This window comes from Rhinoderma darwinii, unplaced genomic scaffold (assembly GCF_050947455.1).
Source record: "Rhinoderma darwinii isolate aRhiDar2 unplaced genomic scaffold, aRhiDar2.hap1 Scaffold_523, whole genome shotgun sequence".
In the NCBI taxonomy this organism is placed as follows: domain Eukaryota; kingdom Metazoa; phylum Chordata; class Amphibia; order Anura; family Rhinodermatidae; genus Rhinoderma; species Rhinoderma darwinii.
This window is the reverse complement of record NW_027464072.1, coordinates 120,142-127,090: the sequence shown is the minus strand read 5'-3', so window position 1 is coordinate 127,090 and position 6,949 is coordinate 120,142. Positions and strand designations below refer to the sequence as shown.

General features: G+C 43.1%; 2 pseudogenes; both read left to right on the top strand.

The window, feature by feature from the left end:
- Positions 1-5,138: 5,138 nt before the first annotated feature.
- LOC142721888 (U2 spliceosomal RNA) lies at positions 5,139-5,342 on the top strand (annotated as a pseudogene).
- A 1,276-nt stretch (positions 5,343-6,618) lies between these two features.
- LOC142721847 (U2 spliceosomal RNA) lies at positions 6,619-6,688 on the top strand (annotated as a pseudogene).
- The last annotated feature ends 261 nt before the right edge of the window (positions 6,689-6,949 follow it).

Sequence of the window (6,949 nt, the reverse complement as noted above, 5' to 3'; positions counted from 1 at the left end):
TTAGTAGCTGTAAATGTGTGTGAGCCTGCAGGGCCCCATGGAATTGCCTAGGAGTAGGCTGAATCAATCGCTGCAAGGGGTGAACAGCAGTATGGGACAGGCTCGGGCAAGGCAAGGGCCGCTCGGGTTATCGCTTCTCGGCCTTTTGGCTCAGATCAGGTTTATTGCCTGGTCTGGGCCGGGGGTTCGGTCTTTCGTGGAGTCCTCTCCGACGTTTTTGGGAGCGATCATCGTGCCGTTGGGCATTCCTCATCAAGATGGCAGCTGTGCGGAATACAATTCGTTTTGTGGTGAATGAGCAGAGGAGAGAAGAAGTGGTTACTGGGCACATCATTGAGAACATCCTTCTGGACCTGGCTGGAGTCACATTGGTAGAGGTATTCTGTATCCAAGCTTTCAGCAATATTGCTACGTATGACGTATCCTTTTTTGAGGCCGCCTACTGTCTAAATGTTTTTCAGTTGCTCAAGGAGAAACATATGCATGAGGCTTTAAAATCTATTGAAGTGCTACCTCTTTTCTCAGCAGTGGAGAAATGTATTACCATCCACATGTATAACCCATTTCTGGATAGAAGGCTGGTCAGGGCCTTTTTAGCTCACTACTGTACCCATGTTAGAGGAGGTGTGGAGCAGAAGAACCTATGGGGAGTTTTTAATGGTGATATCAAGTACTGGGTCAGGCTGAAACCTGACTCCAGCTGTATTGGAGGAGTGATGAATCCTCCCGCTAATTTTTCCATTGGTGGGAACAAGGGATATCTTTACTACCAAGATATGCCATCATTTTGCAGATCATGTTTTTCCTACGGGCATACTAAAGATGCATGTAAAGGCAAGGTTTGCAGAAATTGCAAGGAAACAGGACATGAGGTTAGTGCATGCATTTCCCCATCCAGGTGTGATATTTGTGGTTTGCCTGGTCATACCTGTAGAAAATGCCCAAAGGTGTTTCCCTTCTTAGGGCAAGAGAGAAGGACATGGGGCAGACAGGTGAGAACAACAAGTTCCCTTGCTGCCTCTTCTGATGTAATTTCAGAGCCTGCTGGCAGTGTTTCTGTGGCTGCTTCTCAGGACCCTGGGAAAGCTGGATTAGGAGAGGTTCTAACCTCACATACTGACAGCATGGAGTTGGGTGTGGTCCCTCCTGCAGAGCCAACTGTTGATGAGACACCTGTGGTTATACCTATGGAAGGTGAAGACACAGCGCCACCTAGTGGGTGTGCATACCCTGATAATGGTGCAAGTATGCAAATTTTGTCTTTCTCTAGCCCAGAGTCAAAAACGGAAGACTCAGCTAAAGTGGAGTGGTCAATATCGGAGGAGGACGAGAAGGAGGCCAGGATGCCTAGTGCCACTAGTGCGGAAATTTTCCACAAAGTTGTCTCAAAAAGGGGGAAATCTGGAAAGGCGGTGAAGAGACTGAAGATAGGTTTGTTGGAAGATTCTGCTCATGCAAATCCTTTCTCATTGCTGGACAGTGACTCTAGTTGTAGCCCTAAGTCATCTGAGGTGGCCTCAGAAGTACCCAGCTCTCCTGGGGAAGGTTTCCTCAGTGAAGTCAATGTGGCAAATCTGGAAAGAGCAATGTATTTCCCTGGGACGTGATATGTTCTGGCTATTTCATGGCTTGCTTTTCCACTAACCATACTATGCCCGCATGTCTTTGAGATTAAAGATTGTCTCACAAAATGTACGGGTGTTCTCCTCTGCTCACAAGCGTGCTGCAGTCCTGGACTTTTTGGCCTCTAAGGGCAGTGACATTGTTTGCGTACAAGAATGTGGTTTATCAAAAATGCCTAGGAAAGAAGAATGGAAGTTTGGGGAAGCAATTTGGTCCTTTTCTTCCACAAATAGGAATGATGGAATTGGTATTCTCTTCAAAAATAATGAGTTTGTCATCAAACAGACTCAAATCATTCAGGAAGGAAGATGTGTCTGTGTGTTACTATCCTATAAGGGATGGCAGTTTAGGCTTATCAATATCTATGGCCATGCTGTGAAATCTGATAGGTTGGCACTTTTTGATAGTTTAAAATTTTTTCTACATGGTAAAGTTCCTGTTATTATTGTCGGTGATATTAACTGTATCCTGGAGAAGCAGGCCCGAGCTGGATCCACAGAGTCTAATGTGGACGCTACCGGAAGTTTGTGGAATCAAATTTTGCAGGACTTTGCTTTGCAGGACGCTGTCACCAGGAAACCAGGTCCATTTACGTACCATGCCGATGACGGAAGAACGGATTCTCGTCTGGATTTTTTCTTTTTTTCTACTTCAGCAATGAAATGTGTAGATTATGCGCAGGAGAGAGTGTGGTTTTCAGATCACGAGTGTTTGTTGGGGGTTTTTGTTATAAATAATTTCTTTTATGGTAGAGGGGTATGGAAGATGAATGTTAGTTTTCTGAGTGATGAAAGGGTAAAAACTAGGTTTGGGAAAAAATATGGGTTTTGGGTTAGGAAGAAAAGTTCTTTCTCTAATGTGTGTGAATGGTGGGTATGGGTGAAAAAAAAGATTGGTGGGTTTTTTAGACAGATAGGGTATAGAAGAGCGAGAAGGAAAAGATTGCAATATTCACGCTTTAATATGCGGATGACGTTCCTTCAACAATGTAAAAATTTGGGTATGGATGTAAGACACGATTTGGAAAAAACAAAAAAAGATATTAAGGAGTGGTTCCGAGAGAAAGGGAAAGAAATTATATTTAGGTCTAAGGTGGAGGTTAGAGATAATCACGAGAAGTGCACTAGATTTTTCTTTAAAAAAATGTGTGGTGGGAAAAGTGGTATGAATGTGTTATTGGATAAGGATGATAAAGAGGTGTTTGGTAAGGATGTGATTGATGTGGTGTCTGATTTTTATAAACAACTGTATGATGTGAAGAAGTGTGATATGGGTGACGATGATGAGTTTTTGGATATTGTGTGTAATTTTGTTCCTGAAAGTGAATGTGCGTTTTTGCTTGGTGAGATTATGGATGGTGAAGTAAAGGATGTGGTGGGAAGTATGGCCAAAAATAAGTCTCCAGGGATCGATGGAATACCAGCTGATTTCTATGGGAAATATTGGGATATAATTGGGAAGGATGTTATTGATGTTATGAGAGTGTTGTTTTCTGGGACGAATATGTGTGATGTGATGAAGAAGGGTATGGTAGTTCTGTTGCATAAAAAAGGAGATAAGAGACGGTTAGAAAACTGGCGACCAATTACTTTGCTGAATACGGATTATAAAATTTTTGCCAAGCTGATTGCGAATCGTATGAGAGATGTGATTGGGTGTGTAATTGATGAGGATCAGGTATGTGCGGTACCGAAAAGGAAATTGCATGAGAACGTGGCGTTGGTGCGGGACATGCTTGAGGATTGTAAGGGTCGGAATAAGAAGGTGATTGTGTGTGCGTTAGATTTTGAGAAAGCGTTTGATCGTGTGGCGCATGTGTTTTTGTTCAAAGTGTTAGAGAGAATGGGTTTTCCGGTTCAGTTTGTGAGTTTGTTGAAGAAATTATACGCGAATGCAAAGAGTTGTGTGCAGGTGAATGGGTTTTTTTCAGAATCATTTAGTATTATGTCTGGTGTGCGACAGGGTTGTCCGTTGTCTCCCATCCTTTTTATTTGTGCGATTGAACCATTGTTGCAAATGATTAGAAATGATAAGGTTGTGAAAGGTTTGGTGGTGCCCGGGTGTGATGGAAAGCGTGTGAAAGCTTTGGGATATATGGATGATATTTGTGTATTGTGTGATTCAGTGTATGATATGTCCAGAGTGAAGTTGATTGTAAATATGTTTTGTATTGCGTCTGCTTTTAAAATAAATTGGGGTAAGAGCAAATTTAAAATTTTTTTCAGTAATGAGCGAGTGTGTGATTCTGATATGGAACAGGTGAATGGTGTGAGAATTTTGGGTATTGTGTTTGATGATGAGCTGAAAGGGAAAGAAAGTTGGGATGAGTTAGGTGGTAGGATTGTGCGAAAGTTGGAAATGTGGAGAATGAGGGATCTTTCTTTTTCGGGGAAGGTTTTAATTGTCAAAAGTATTATTCTACCTATGATTTTATATGTTGCTCTGGTTTTTCCTCCTGCTGTTGCTATGTTAAAAAAAGTAAATAGAGTTTTGTTCCTTTTTCTATGGGGGAGCGGGATTGAGAAGGCAAGGAGAGAAATTCTAATGAAAAGCAGACGTAATGGAGGCCTTGATTTCCCAAATTTGGAGATTTTCATTGGAATCAATTGTGTACGTTTTTTTGTAGAGCTTTTATTTAAGGAATCCAAGGCTTCCAGAATGTCTAAGTATCTAGCTGGAACGGTGATTCAGCGTCTAAGTTGGGAAAAACGAAATTTATGTAAACCAATTGCTTTCCAGTGCACGGGGTGGTATTTGTATGTAGAAAAATTTATCAAAAAGTTCCAGCTAGAGGATGTAAGAATGGAGAGATTTTTGAGAGAAAAGAATGTTGTGAGAAGTATGTGTATGAATAATGTGATGTGTTCTGTAAATGGTTTGAATTCGATGGAGTCTAAGTCTGTGTGGAAGAAGATTGTTACGTATGATGTGTCAAATAAGCAGAAAGATTTGTTATGGATGTCGGTACATGGAGTGTTGCCTGTAAGGAGTGTTCAGAAAAGAAGAGGTTTGGTTGCGTCTGAAAGGTGTCCGAGAGAAGGTTGTGGGGATGATGAGGATGTGAGTCATGTGTTTTGGTCGTGTAAGCATGCAAAGGATGTTTGGAAAAAGTTGAGTGGGTTGTGTGAAGAATTGACTGGTTTGAAGGTTTTGACGTATGAAATTGTCTTGTTTGGTTTGTGTAGTTTGGGTAGTGAAAAGGATAGAGTGTTGTGGATTTTTCTGACTTGTGTGAAAGAAGTATTGTGGAATACGAGGAATTTGAATGTGTATAAAAGAGAAGTATTTGAGATGGAGGATGTGGTTAGTATGGTATTGGCTAAATTGTATTTTTATTATAAATGGGATCTAGAAAGAGGTATGGATGCGGAAGGGATATGGCGAATGTTAAAATGGAGGTATTTAGTTTGAGGAATTTTGTTTGATTTATCTTGTATTTGATGGAAAAATAAAATAATGAACCAGAGTGATGAGATTTTTTGAAAAATAGAGAGGTGGTTTGAACAACTACAGTTCTCGGTTTTATTCAAAAAAACCTGAATGGTTTAATAAAAAAAAAAAAAAAATCTGTTCTTATCAGTTTAATATCTGATACGTCCCCTATCTGGGGACCATATATTAAATGGATTTTTAGAACAGGGAGATGGAAATAGAGCTTGCTCTGTCCACTCCACGCATTGACCTGGTATTGCAGTATTTCCAGGACCGGTGCACCCTTCCCTTATGTGTTGACTAAAATCAGATTCCAAAAGTGCTATTTGTGTTTGCTATTGTTTTTGTCTTTCTGATGGGATCTCCCCTTTTAATCCCATTATTTCAACACCTGTTGGACAATGCATTTGTACAGTCATGTGTGATAATGAGCTCATTTATTAAATGCAATTAATGAATACATTGCCACCTCTTGTTGTGTGTGTGTGTGTCTTCTGTGTTTCTGTGTTTCCGGCATTTCACATTGGAACAGCTCATTCACCTTCCTTGTCTTCTCTCCGCCCTCCCTCCTAGGTAAGTTAAAGAGCTGCACCTGAGCCAGCCACTGATTGATGCAGCACCACAGTCAAATAGTGGAGTGGAGTGGAGTAGGGGAACAGCAAACAGCCATTAAAGCAGCCAGCCGCCTACCCGCCACAATGGACCTACCTGTGTACACTAGATGGATGTGATGGAATGTACTGTCGTCCCTACATTTCAAGAAGAAGTAAGAATTGCAGTTGCAACAAACCCTTGCTTGCCTACAAAGAGAGCAGCAATTTGGATTTGTTACTATGTTACCTGGAAGAATAACAAACTGTGCAAGGATGGAGGTTGTAGGAGCAAAGAGAAGTTGTCTGTAAAGTTGGTGGATGCCTATTTTCCATTTTGCAGTCCCTTGTCTCCCTCTTGTGGCCTCCTGGAGGCAAATAAATGTGCAAAAAAAAGACAGCCTGGCGGCCGGCTGTTGCAGTGTTGCCCTCTCAGGCAACACTGAGTGACTGACTGAGCCTCACCGTCTTATATAAAGTTCAGACGGAACTTTGCACGTGTCATAGTGGAGCCCTCAGGATTCCAGAGCCAGCTTTCTGACATCATAATGGGGCCTGCCTCAGAGATAAAAGCCTGGGCCCAGGCAGTGTTGTTCAGTGCTGCTCAGCAGGCAGCACAGGACTGGATTAAAGCTGATACAAGGTGTGAAGGAACAAGGGGTGGCTGTGGGCATGCACTTGCTGCCGCTGCCAGTGTTTATCTGCATGGCAGGAGGGCATTTGGGCGTTGCCAGGAAGGCGTTTTTATGTAGATTCCTCCTCTTTCAGCACTGCATTGTGGTGCAAGCAAAAGAAGCAAATCCTGTCTGGCTTCCTCTCCGGCCTTTATTCACCTCCCTCCCGCTTAGTAGCTGTAAATGTGTGTGAGCCTGCAGGGCCCCATGGAATTGCCTAGGAGTAGGCTGAATCAATCGCTGCAAGGGGTGAACAGCAGTATGGGACAGGCTCGGGCAAGGCAAGGGCCGCTCGGGTTATCGCTTCTCGGCCTTTTGGCTAAGATCAAGTGTAGTACCTGCTCAAGCTGAGGTTAGTAATCATCCCTGCCGGTGGTACGTGGGCCATCGTAGGGGGATGACAGAACGCCGAGGTGAGGGCAGGGAACCACAACGGTCATCGCTCTGGTGTACGCATTTGGTTTAAAGGTACCATTTGTAGGTGACCAGGCGACCGCCGGATCGAGGTCATTAGGCCGGGTAGTTTGGAAGCCCGAGTTGCTATGTGCCCCAGGGCTGGTGACCCTGGGGTGCCCTAACTCACTGGGGGTGGGATCCCACTGAGTGAAGGCACACTTGCACGCACTCTCT